The following is a 12,684-nucleotide window of genomic DNA, read 5'->3' as shown; positions in this document are numbered from 1 at the left end:
GAGATTAGATCGTCGGTTTTCTTAGAGCATCTCCAACAGCCGCGCTAAGCGCCGCGCGTAAAAAACCTGTTTGCCGCGCGGCTGGTTTAGCGCGGCCGCCAGCGTTGGCTCCAGCAGCCGCGCTATAATGCAGCGCGCGCGCCGCTCCAGCAGAGCGCAAAAATACAGCGTGCGCGCCGCACAAACTACATACACATTTCAAAGAAGAGGAGCAAAAATGATCAAACAAATAAAATAAATCAACAATAAATAGTTCAATTTCGTTATCATTACAACTCAAACAAATAGTTTATCGTACAGTACAACAAATAATGCAATAAACACAACAAATAGTTCATGAACAATACAATGTCGAATGCAGAAATCATCATGCTCTTTGTCATCCATGTCATGCCCATCACTCTTCAATCAGATCATTCTAAAGTTCATTGTGCGTTGCGGGATGCCGAATGGCATGATAGGAGGCAATAAAACGGGCTATCCTTTCAGCCCTCCGTCGCACTCGCACGGGATGTCCCAAGAGTTCATATTGTGAGTAGTCTAAATCTTGGCCACGCTCATTCTCGATGATCATGTTGTGCATGATCACACAAACGTGCATAATGTACCAAAGCATTTTTTGATCCCAAAATCTAGCCGGTCCTCTCACAATAGCAAATTGGGCTTGCAAAATTCTAAATGCTATCTCCACATCTTTTCTAGCCGCCGCCTGAGCATTGTGGAAATCAAGATTTTTCTTACCTTCCGGCTTTTTCAACGACTTCACGAAGGTTTGCCACTTTGGATAGATGCCATCCGCTAGATAATAGACATAGTTGTACGTACGGCCATTTGCTACAAACTGCACAGGTGGCAACTCACCGTTTGCAATCTTATTCATCAGTGGTGACCGGTTGACAACATTGATGTCATTCAAAGATCCAGGCATTCCAAAGAATGCATGCCGAATCCAAGTCTCCTGATCGGCCACCGCTTCAAGGATTATAGTGGAACCCTTTTTTGGCCGTGGAATTGCCCATGCCATGCCTTTGGACAATTCTTCCAACTCCAATGCATGCAATCTATTGAGCCAAGCATGCCAGGAAAGCCGCGCGCTTTGTTCATCGCCAATAGCCTTGCGGCGTCTTCAGCAGTGGGAGATCTCAAATACTCCTCGCCAAACACTTGCACAATTCCCACTGCAAAGCGCTTGACACACATGATGGCTTGGCTCTCACCCATAGCCAAGTGGTCATCAACTAGATCAGCCGGGATACCGTATGCCAACATACGCAAAGCGGTTGTCACCTTCAGAAAGGTGCTATGCCCGAGCTCTCCGGCGGCATTCCTCCTTTGCTGGAAAAACCGGTCATGGCTCGCTAGTTTCTCTGCAATGCGCCTGAACAAGTCGGTGCTCATCCTAAACCGGCGACGAAAATACGACTCCGGGTATGTGGGATTCTCCACGAAATAGTTCTTCATCAATCTGTTATGGGCATCAATCCTATCTCTCCAAATTTTCTCCCGACCCATAACCGAACCACCGTGCTTCGGTTTTTTATTGATATGCATAGCTAGGATCATTGCAAGATCCTCCTCCTCTTCCATATCAAATTCTTCTTCGGAAGAATCATACGACGAACTCATCTACAATGTTCAATACTATACTATAAAAACTACAATTCAAAACATGCACCAAATTCATGAAGTTTGAGCAATACATACCTTGTAGGCGTTTTGTCGAACACCTTGCGGGCGCGACGCGGCAGCGAGCGCTCGGGCGCTGTTCCTTGGACGACGGAGGCGCGCGAGCGCCGATGGGACTAGGAGGGGATGGGGCGGAAGCGCGGCGGCGCGGGGATAGGCCGGGGAAGCGCCTGAACGGTCGCCGAGGGGCGCGGACGGCGGCGGCGACGCGGCCGGATGAGGGTGGAAGTGGGAGAGGAAGTGCGAGAGCGAGCGCTCGAGTGTGCCGCGCGTTGTAGCGGGCGTCCGAAATACGCCACGCGGGACAGTGTTTCCAACAGCGCGCCCAACTCGTTATAGCGCGCGCGCCGTTTTTACGCGCCCGCTGGAGCGAGCCGCCGCGTTGCGCGCGCGCTAAAACCGACTAATTTGCGGCGCGGCGCTAATTTAGCGCGGCTGTTGGAGATGCTCTTACGAGGCACTAGATTGTGGGAGTCGATCGTGATGTAGCCCTATAGATTGGGTATTTATATATAGGGAACCGGATAGGAGGAGGAGATCGTCTCACAAGGAAATCGCCACCGACTCCATGGAGGTTTCCTTTTTGTTACTTTATACTTCCTCTGTTTTTTTTAGTCCACATATAAAGTTTGGTCAAAGTCAAGCATTACAGAGTTTGATTAACTTTATATTAAAAAATATAAACATTCACAATATGAAATCAATATATTCAGATGCACCATGAAACATATTTTTATATTATATAGTTTTAGTACCGTAGATCTTTATGATTTTTTATGTAAATTTGGTCAAACTTTGTGTAGTTTGACTTTGACCAAATCTTATATGTGGAGTAAAAAAAACGGAGGAAGTACATAGTACACGTCGATCGGTGTTCGTTTTGGTATAATGTATCTTTCTACTTTTAGGCTTCTCGCGAGCGATGGTATGGACGGGCTCGCGCGCTCCTGATAGCTGGCCGAACGATTGAACGACGTGTTGCAAGCTGTATTCAATGCGAGGATATGGAAACATGCCGAGTACGCCCGTCAAAATGGTGGAGTTCTATGCTAAAAAAACGGTGGAGTTCTCAGCGGAGGCGTGTAAAATAACGTGCAACTAACGACCGACGATTATGCATTCCATTGGCACCATTGGCACTGGTTTGTTCGGACCGTACAGAACAATGTCCGTCAGCTGCGTCACTGTTGATTAAATTATGCCACAGCTCTTTAGTTGTTCACCTGGATGACTTGTCAACCTTGTGTTTGCTTCTATTATTCTGTCAAGTCCCATAAACCAGCCCATCCAGAAAATTAAACTTCCCACTTATGTAAAGTGGGAAATTTCTCCATCATATCACGCTCTCGTTCAAAGGTCCAGGTGGTAAAAAGATTTCCTTTTGCTTGGCTTGCTCCAATGATCCTTGCTTTGATTTTGAACCGCTTGTTTAATTCATTTGGTACGGGGAGATTTTTTTTCAACAACCAAATAATTCAAAAAAATATCTATATGTTCTCCGTCTCATGCAAATGCTATCTACCAATTTGTAGGGAAAAAGACAAAACATTTTTTGTGGACAAAAAAACAAAAAGAACGCCAACTGTTACCACAAAATGTCACACTAAATTTGTTTGAGAAAAGTATAGTTTTCGTCCCTCAACTCTTGTTGAAGTCTAAATTTGGTCCCACAACTTCAAAATCGGACAACTTGCACCCCCAACTACCAAAACCGGACAAGGTTTGTCCCTGGACTCGGTTTTGACTTTTTTGGTGTTGACTCACCCCGGTTTTGACCCGTGCTCACTCATATTCCTGTAATTTCTTTTATAACCGTGAACTTTTTGAAATTCACATACACTTTTCAACTCCGGTAGTTTTTTCAAGGTCGCGTATTTTTTTACAAAAATAATCATACTTTTTTCAAATCAGCGAACTATTCTGAAATTCTTGTACTTTTTCAAATCCATGATTTTTTTAACATTTACGTACTTTTTTTTCTAAATCCCCGTATTTTTCCCAAGTTTGTGTAATTTTATCAAATCCAAGTATTTTTCAAAGCCATGAACTGTTTTTGAAATCCCATACTTATTCCAAATCCACATGTTTTCAAAGTCCGCATTTTTTTTTCAAATCCGTGTTCCTTTTATAATCCATGAACTTTGTTTGAAATTCACGTACTTGTTTCAAGTTGAAATAATTTTTGAAATCCACGTATTTTTGCGTAAAAGAAGTCCATATCCACGCACTTTTTTCAAGTCCGTATAAAATTTTCAAATTCATGAACTCTTTCAAGAAAGTGTAAACGAATATGAAAAGGAACATCAATTTTTTAATATTAAATGAACTTAAAAAAACTAAATGAACTTTCAGAAAATACGCATATTTGAAAAAGTACATGAACTTGTAAAAAGTATGCAGATTTAAAAAAAGTACACAAATTTTAAAAAGGTTCATGTATTTGAAAAAAGTAACCGAATTTGAAAACATTACGTGGACTTGGAAAAGGTAGGCAAATTTGAGTCGGAACGGTCAAAACGGGGTGGGACAGCACGAAAACCGGTCAACACCGTGACCAGGGATGAATCTTGTCCGGTTTCAGAAGTTAATGGTGCAAGTTGTCCGGTTTTAGAGTTGAGGGACCAAGTTTAAACTCCGGCAAGAATTGAGGGACGAAAAGTATACTTTTCTCAATTTGTTTTCTTCACGAAACACGGCTGCTCCATTTTGCATGAAAAAATTCGTGGATGCTTGCACCACTAATGTGGAAATCTATAAAAATAAGTCGGAATTGAAACCATTTAGACCATTTTTTTAACAATTAACATGTGAGCCAAAACGTCATAAGCAAGGGATTTGCTGGGTCTGTGCCGCCGCGTTGTTACATTCTTACAGAAACACTTACGGCCGCCTTGTAATCTCTTTTTACCCGTATTGACATACTGTATCTGCTAAAAACAATCTTCCCGACTAAATTAAAAACATGGCCACCAATACGCTGGCAGTAGTTGATATACAATTTGAATTTCAACCAAACACTCCCTCAAACTGCCCCTCGTACGAGTATAAAATAAAAAATAAAAATGATGTTCTCAAACCGGGAGCACATTAAGCCCAGCATTAGGCATGCCGTTGGTGGGTCCCAAAACGTTTTCTTAAACTCTGATGTTCCCTGATCACCCAGACCGTAGAATAGTATGCATGCCTCCGGGCTGGGGTGCCAAAACACTGAACATTGAACAACGGCCCGCAGGAAACACCGTCGTCGCCGCTTAAACGTCTGCAACCTCCCTCGGTTTTCACGGCGTCTCTTGCCGTCGCGTACGCGCATTATTCACCTTGTACTCCAGGTTCACACGCCCCGTATCTATATGCGAACGAACGGCTCGTGATACCGTGAGCGCGCGAGCTCGTCCACGTCAATGAATTTTCGTCTCGCGAGAAAATTCTAGGACCCGGATGAGTGTTACACGTTTTTCCCTAAAAAAATTCTGAATGTTTTTTGTGACAATTTAGTGACGCGAGGATAACAACTTTAGTTATAAAAGCAGGGCAACTTCTTTTCGGACGGCAAGTCTTAGGTTTCTTTTTGAATGACAACTTTAGTGATAAAAAAACGCCAGGGCTTGAAGCAGCTTCGTGCCACATGTGTAATACTTATCAATTGAAAAAATCTAAACTTATGCACAAACTAGCAAAATTTGGCCATGCGTTGCAACAGAAAAATGTGAGTCGCCTTAAATCATGGATGGCCGGGTAGAGGAACTATATCTCAAGATAAGGGTCGCTCATGACAAAACCGGTGAACCGTTTGAGCTACAACTCCACATGGGATATTATCCGGAGTTAATTCATCCGGATCAACACAATAACTTTGAATTATTAATTCATTTAGAAATTTTAAAGTAAAATAAAAAATAGCATTAGAGCATCTTCAATAGCTGCCCTATTTCTGTCGGGTTCACCGTCGTGGAATTTATTCCATTAAGTACCCAGTGCTAGCCAAGTCGCCAGCAACAGCATCATTTACAAAGTCTGGACACTCATCGAACCAAATCTCACATGTGCCAGCTCCTAGTTTAGTACCATACGCTGCTAAACAGTGTGCCACTACATTATAAGTTCTAGAACAAGACACAACAGTTACATGATTGAAGCCTACTCTCAGCTTAAACTTAATATCTTTGAAGATAGCTCATAATGTAGAGAGATCATAGTCTTCATTGTTCACTGCTGACTGAAGCTGCCCTATTTCAGGGCAGAAAAAGAGGGTGTTGTAAAAAAGGGGGGCATGAATTACTTTTTTAGGCATAACAAAGCGCCGTCGCCAACAGCCGTCTTAAAATAGGGCACCCAGATCAGCAAAACCAAATTTCTTTTAAACCGAACATTTGAACACTTCGATCATATTTAATACCTCATAACTATTTGGACCACACTTAAAGTTCATACACGTGTCATAGTTCAAGTACAAACTTAAAGTAGTACATGAAATGCAAAGAGTGGTGTTTTGACACACGGGACACTCCTGGTTTTTAAAATGTGTTTTAAACATATTTTGAAATGTCAAAAAATTCCAAACAAAATTTTGACATGTACATCTTGATATTGTACATGCTCACAAAGTCGTTTCGTGAAAACCGACAAGTTATGTGTCGCGTGTGAAAAAGACAAAATTCGGTGTTAAAAATGCTTTTCACAAGACATCTTTTTGCCTTTTTACACAAGCCACAAAAAATGCCGGTTTCCTCCGAAACTTGACTTGCACACATATAATGTCGAGATGTATCCGCCAAATTTTCCTTTGAATTTTTTTCATACTTTGAATTTTTTTCCGGTGGCAGGAGCGCGCGCTCCCATGTACCAAAGCAAATTTCTGATGCGAACTTAAACTATGACATGCCAACTTAACTACTAGGACATGCAAATTACGAACAAACTACAAATTATCCCAGTCAATGTTTGTATGATCCGAGTATATCGAGCACAAATGAGGTGAATGGGAGATTTATATTTCAAAACAAATCTCTCAGTACAAGACAATGGAAATAAATCTCAACAAATGTAGGGCTATGAAAGAAAACTACAATCAAAATAAAACTAAGTGAATGCAGGACCATGATAGACAACTACAACTAAAAGAAAACATGTCAAGATAGGTAGAATATGACCCTGAGAAAGATAATTGCTGAAACTCTGATAAAAAACACACACACACTGTCGAGAGATGTCCATGAGAGCAAGACTTAGCTGCATAATTAAGTAGCACCATATGTAAATCAGACGAACATACAAACATACAATCTTAAGTACAATGAATGCAAATATATAACACAACATCTTCACATACATATTTGCATGAAAAGTAAGCAGCCAGCCATCTCGATTGGTGTGGGGTGGTTATTTATAGCCGGAGTAACCTGAGGGTAAATGACCAATAAGGGTCTACGACCCAGCCAATGGCGAACCAACACGTTTTCAATGGTCGGATTTCAAACTCACTCGACAACTTTGCTTGAGGAACAAGTAAATTTGATTATGCTTTATGGTAACCAAGCTCAGTCATAAAAGACTCAAATTTCTTATACCACTGCCGAGGAGTTTGTTTCAATTCATACAAGCTCTTCTTGCAAACTGAGTGCTCTTTGCCTACAACCATAAACCCTTCTGGCTGTTCCATGTATATCTCATCCTCTAGTTCATCATGCAAGAATGCAGTCTTCACATCAAGTTGTTAAATTTTCAAGTCCATGGTGACAGCCATGCCAAGCACAACTCAGATCAAAGACATCTTGACCACCGGAGAGAATATCTCATCATAATCGATGCCCTTTTTCTGACTGAAACCTTTCACAACCAATCTGGCCTTGTACCTTGGATGTGAGGTATTTTCTTCAGTCTTCACACTATACACCCACTTGTTCTTGACTGCTTTCTTGCCCTTTGGCAGGTTCACCAACTCAAAAATATCATTATCATACAGGGAATTCATCTCATCCTGCATGGCTTCTGACCATTCAGTCTTGTTCTCATCAGACATTGCCTCCTCATAGCATGAGGGCTCACCTACATCAGACATCAACACATATTGATGTGCTGGATACTTAGAAGAAGGAATGTGACATCTTTCACTTCCCCTTTTTGGCTACACTGGTGGTGAATCAGGTGGATTTTTGTTGGCATCATCATTACCAACTTCATCATTATCATCACTTCATGGCTACTCATCACTTTGACTTGTACTTCCTTGATCAGTTGCATCTTCACTGTCCCAGTGTCATCATATCCCCCATGATTGTCATGCACGAGAGAAGGACAGATCAGGTCCTGAGGTGTGTTGGTCATTGGCTTCTCTGGTTTTGCAATATCTTTTATTGTTTCATATTCAATGAACACCACATCTCGGCTCCGCATAATCTTCCTACTGGCTGGATCCCATAACCTGTAGCCAAACTCTTCACTTGGTTGGCTGAGGTAGATGCACTACTTTGTCTTGCTATCCAGTTTGGATCTCTCATCTATCGGAACATGTACAAATGCCCTACAACCAAAGACCTTTAAATGCTTGTATGATGCCTCCTTCCCTGACCAAACTCCCTGAGAAATATCACCTGCAAGAGGAACTAAGGGAGATAGGTTAACCACATACATAGCATTCATTAATGCTTCAGTCGAAAAAGAATTAGGTAAATGAGCATGACAAAGCATAGCTATGACCCTCTCTGTGAGTGTCCTGTTCATTCTCTCTGCAAGACCATTGAGCCGAGGTGTCTTTGGTGGACTCTTCTCGTGCCCGATGCCAAACTTCCTACAATACCTTTCAAAAGGACCTCGGTATTCACCATCATTTTCTGATCTCATGCACTTCAATTTCCTGCCAGTTTCTCTATCAACTTTGGCATGAAACTCCTTGAAGGCTTCAGGCATATGGTATTTGTGTTTCAACACATACACATAAACCTTTCTGGAATGGTCATCAATAAAACTCACAAATTATAATTCTCCACCATGGGATTTTTTAGTGATGGAGCAAAACATCAGTGTGCAAAACATCAAGACCATTTTCTGCATGATGTGGAGGGAGTGTACAAAATGCACCCTATGTTGTTTGCCAGCAAAATAATGTGCACATGGTTTCAAGGATTTCCCTTTCAACACAGGGAGGTAATCCATGTGAGCAAGAGCGTGCATGCCCTTCTCACACATATGCCCAAGCCTCTTGTGCCACAATTCAACTGAAGTGTTTTTTCCAGCAATGTTCAACACCTCATTGCATAACTTGTTTTTAGTCACATAGAGATTACCTTGCCTACTTCCTCGAGCTACAATCAGGGACCTTTGGTGAGCTTTCACTTTCCTTCACCAAAATAACTAGGATGTTTGATATCATCAAGCTTGCCCACTTATGACAAATTTAGCCTTATGTCGAGAACCTGCCTCACATTGTCGAGCAGCAATCTATAACTTGTGTTTGTTTCAATGCATATAGAGCCCTTGCCAACAATTGTTGATGAACCACTATTTCCCATCCTCACTTGGCCAGTAACACCATAGTGTAAGATATGAAATACTACCTGTGTGATGTAATGTGGAAGGACGCACCTGAATCCACAACCCAACTCATGGCATCATCACGAACAACACTATACCATTCGTCATCTTCAATGACCAGATAGTCCTCATCTATTGCAGTCGGTCTTCTTTGCAAGTTTCCCCTCCGCAAGCTCTCTTTTGTACTTCTAGACTCGCTCTTTATGTGTCTCGGATTGCCACAATGAAAGCAAGTAATATCTTTTCTCTGTTTTGACTTTGATCTTCCCATGGATTTGCTTCTGTCTTGCTGAAATCTTTTATTGATACATCAACGGTTCTCATTCTTCCTATGGGTTTTAGCCACATGCGCATCAAAAGAAAAGGCATCACCTTTTTCCTTCTTTCTGGCTTCTTCATCCAGCATACTGTTCTTCACCATCTCCAAAGTCAGCTTCCCATCCGGAGCTGAATTGCTAAGCGACACAACAAGTGTATTCCAACTATCAGGCATGGAACTTAGCAGCAACAATGCTTGCACCTCATCCTCAAAGTTTATTTTCATGGCTAAAAGTTGATTTATGTGGCATTGGGAGACATTGAAGTGCTTAATCACACTTGTGCCATCTCAGTACTCAAGCTTTGCAAGTCTTTTGATCATCGATGCCTTGTTCATTGATGTCTTGCTCTCATACGTAGACTCTGACTTCTGCCACATCTCATACGCATTTGTATCATTTGCAACATGGTGGATTGTGGTTGATGCACAACCGAATCATACCTACTGCCTTTTTGTGCAACACTCTCCATTCTTCTTCTGCGACACTGGTGGGTAACTTGTCTTTCGCAATTGGCTCATAAAAATCCTTGCAATGAAGTATGTCTTCCATCATGGGCTTCCATATTGAGTAATCAAAAGAATAAAGTTTTATCATGCGACTTGTAGTAGCGCTTTCTTCCAAAGCCATTGTGAGAAGCACTTCCAGCAATAATCAAGCAACCGGGATTAGCAACCTTCTAAGCAGCCAAGGCTCTGATGTCACTCTGTTGGGGATTAGCACACAAATGGACTTGTGGTTAAATGAAAATTGGAACACAAATAAAGTAATTTGAGCACCACATCATGTACTAACTCAAGGATCGTTGCTTACTTCAGAAGGAAACATATGCAACAAGATATATGGAGGTAAAATATATTACTCAGCAGACAAGATGCTCCTCGGACAAGTGTCTTGTGGTAGGAGTAAGTTTTTGGACAGCAGCAAGCATCAACACAGAGACACCAGGTTTTTATGTGGAAAACCCCACAACTTGAGGGAAAAACCATGGGCCGAAGCCACCCAAAATCCTGTTCCACTATTATCAAATGTGGGACACAACAAGTTCTTTTCTAGATAGCACTAGAGGCTCTCATACATCAAGATTTCTGAATCTTGGATGAACACAACAAGATTTGGAGCTCAAGAGCTAGGGATTGGAACGATCTCACCAAAGATGGTGGAACCGGAACTTGAAGGAGACAAGGCAGTGGATCCAGGCCATCACAACCTTCAGGTGGAGCCCCCTTTGCTTCTTCTTTCAATCTTCCTCTTCTTCCCTTTCTCTCTTGGTTTTCTCTCTTCTGCTCCCTTGGAGGATGAACTGATTTTTCATCCCACTTGGTGGCGATTGCCGGATGGAGGGTAAAAGCATCCCCATCCACTCATGTGCAAAGTCCAAAATGACCCTAGGCCATAACCCTAATGGGTAGTCGGTTTCGGCACCTCACTGGGCTGCCTAAAACGCTTCAAATGGCCATCCCACATGAGAAGGATATCCCAACAAGACGATGACCATTTCCGAAATAAGCGTTGTCAATTTTGTAATGCATGATAATAAAAAAATCACGAACACGTTTAAAATATTTTAATACACGTGAAACATTTTCCAAAAACATGTTGACCATTTTTTTCAAATGCATTAACACTTTCTTTAAATCTTATGACAGTTGCATTTTTATTAGATTTCTTTTTTTTTCAAATGGGAAAAAAATCAAAACGAATATGAACATGAAAAATAAAAAGAAAACTTTCGCAGACCCATAGGTGCATCATATGATAAAATAAAAATAAAATCTTTTTTTGCTAGTGAAAATGAAATGGAAAATCGCCATAAGAGGTAAATAGGTATGCTATATATTGGTCTAACTCTTGTACATGAACAAAGTTGGGCTTGTTGCAAGGAATTCACACCTGAGGTCATGGTTTCAAATCCATTTCTGTCAGCTTTTTATTTCTTATTTCCCATCATTATTTCGCCCGGTATCATTCCTTATTATAATAAGCATTAAATCATCTTACTGAATCAGTTTCAGGAATATTTAAGTGATTTCCGTTTTCGTTTCGGCCAAAGGACTGAATTTCCCGCCTGAATTTGATTGAGATCAACCAAATATAAGGAAAAAAAATCATAAAATGATTTTAATTTGTGTACACCACTGTAATTGCTCAAATATTCATAATCAAATTTATCATTTACATAGTCAAAAAAACATTAATGAAATTTCAGTGAAATTGCACTGAAAGTGTAAACCATGTTTACAGATACATACGATTGAGATTCAGGTGGTCTGCTATTGAACATTCAGGGACTGCTAATCATGGAATGACAGCCTGTCAATAGTTGATGGCTGGAATAGGAGTGGATTAACATCCCACCCTTTGAGGCTTCCTCTCGACCATCTCATCCTGACATTATCGATCTCCAAGATGGAGATTTGCTCCAGCATCATACCACCAGTCTTGTGCTTTACCAGGTCCTGGCATCCAGGCCTGTAGTCATACAAGCCCCCGGTATAGTTTGTCCATCTCTTGTAGGTCAAATCAACATTCTTGAACTTCAAGTTGCGAAGCAGGCTGTGCCTCGATCCAGCTAAGAAACCACCATTTTCTGATACTGATGAGATGTTGATGAAGAAAACATCTGGAATGGTGCCTTCTTTGGAACCAGGGTACCTTGGACAGGTGGTGATGTGGATCGGTTCAGCTCTTCCCCACCATGAAGGATGGTAGTACCTAGTGTGCATTTTGATGTTTGAAAACACCACATTACTGACGTTCCTTGCAAAATTACGCATATCCAAATCAGCTAGTATTACTTAATGCAAATAGCTAAATGCCACAAAGTTGCAGTCAAAATAGCAGCTTCCTTGGAAAAGATGCCACCGAATAGTTATTTTAGAAAAGGGGGATATCCCTGGCCTCTGCATCAGAACGATGCATACGGCCACATTTATTAAAGAGCAAATAAGTTTAACAAAGGTCCTCAAGTCTCAACATGAATAAAGAAAACATGCTCACAAAGAGCAAGATGGTAAAAATAAATCCACAACTGGCTGTCAAAATAAAGATAGGAAAACTAATTGCCTATCCTATTACATGACCACCATCCAAACCGGTTGAATATAGCCCGAGATACCATCTCCCATCGGATAGATCCAGTAACCAAACG

The 12,684-nt window shown here is 41.3% G+C and overlaps 1 pseudogene; it reads right to left on the bottom strand.

Moving 5' to 3' along the window:
• Positions 1-11,806: 11,806 nt before the first annotated feature.
• Positions 11,807-12,310, bottom strand: LOC123067686 (uncharacterized; annotated as a pseudogene).
• Between the last annotated feature and the right edge of the window lie 374 nt (positions 12,311-12,684).

This window comes from Triticum aestivum, chromosome 3B (assembly GCF_018294505.1).
Source record: "Triticum aestivum cultivar Chinese Spring chromosome 3B, IWGSC CS RefSeq v2.1, whole genome shotgun sequence".
Classification (NCBI taxonomy): Eukaryota; Viridiplantae; Streptophyta; class Magnoliopsida; order Poales; family Poaceae; genus Triticum; species Triticum aestivum.
The sequence above is the reverse complement of the archived record's forward strand: the minus strand, read 5'-3'. Positions and strand labels throughout refer to the sequence as shown.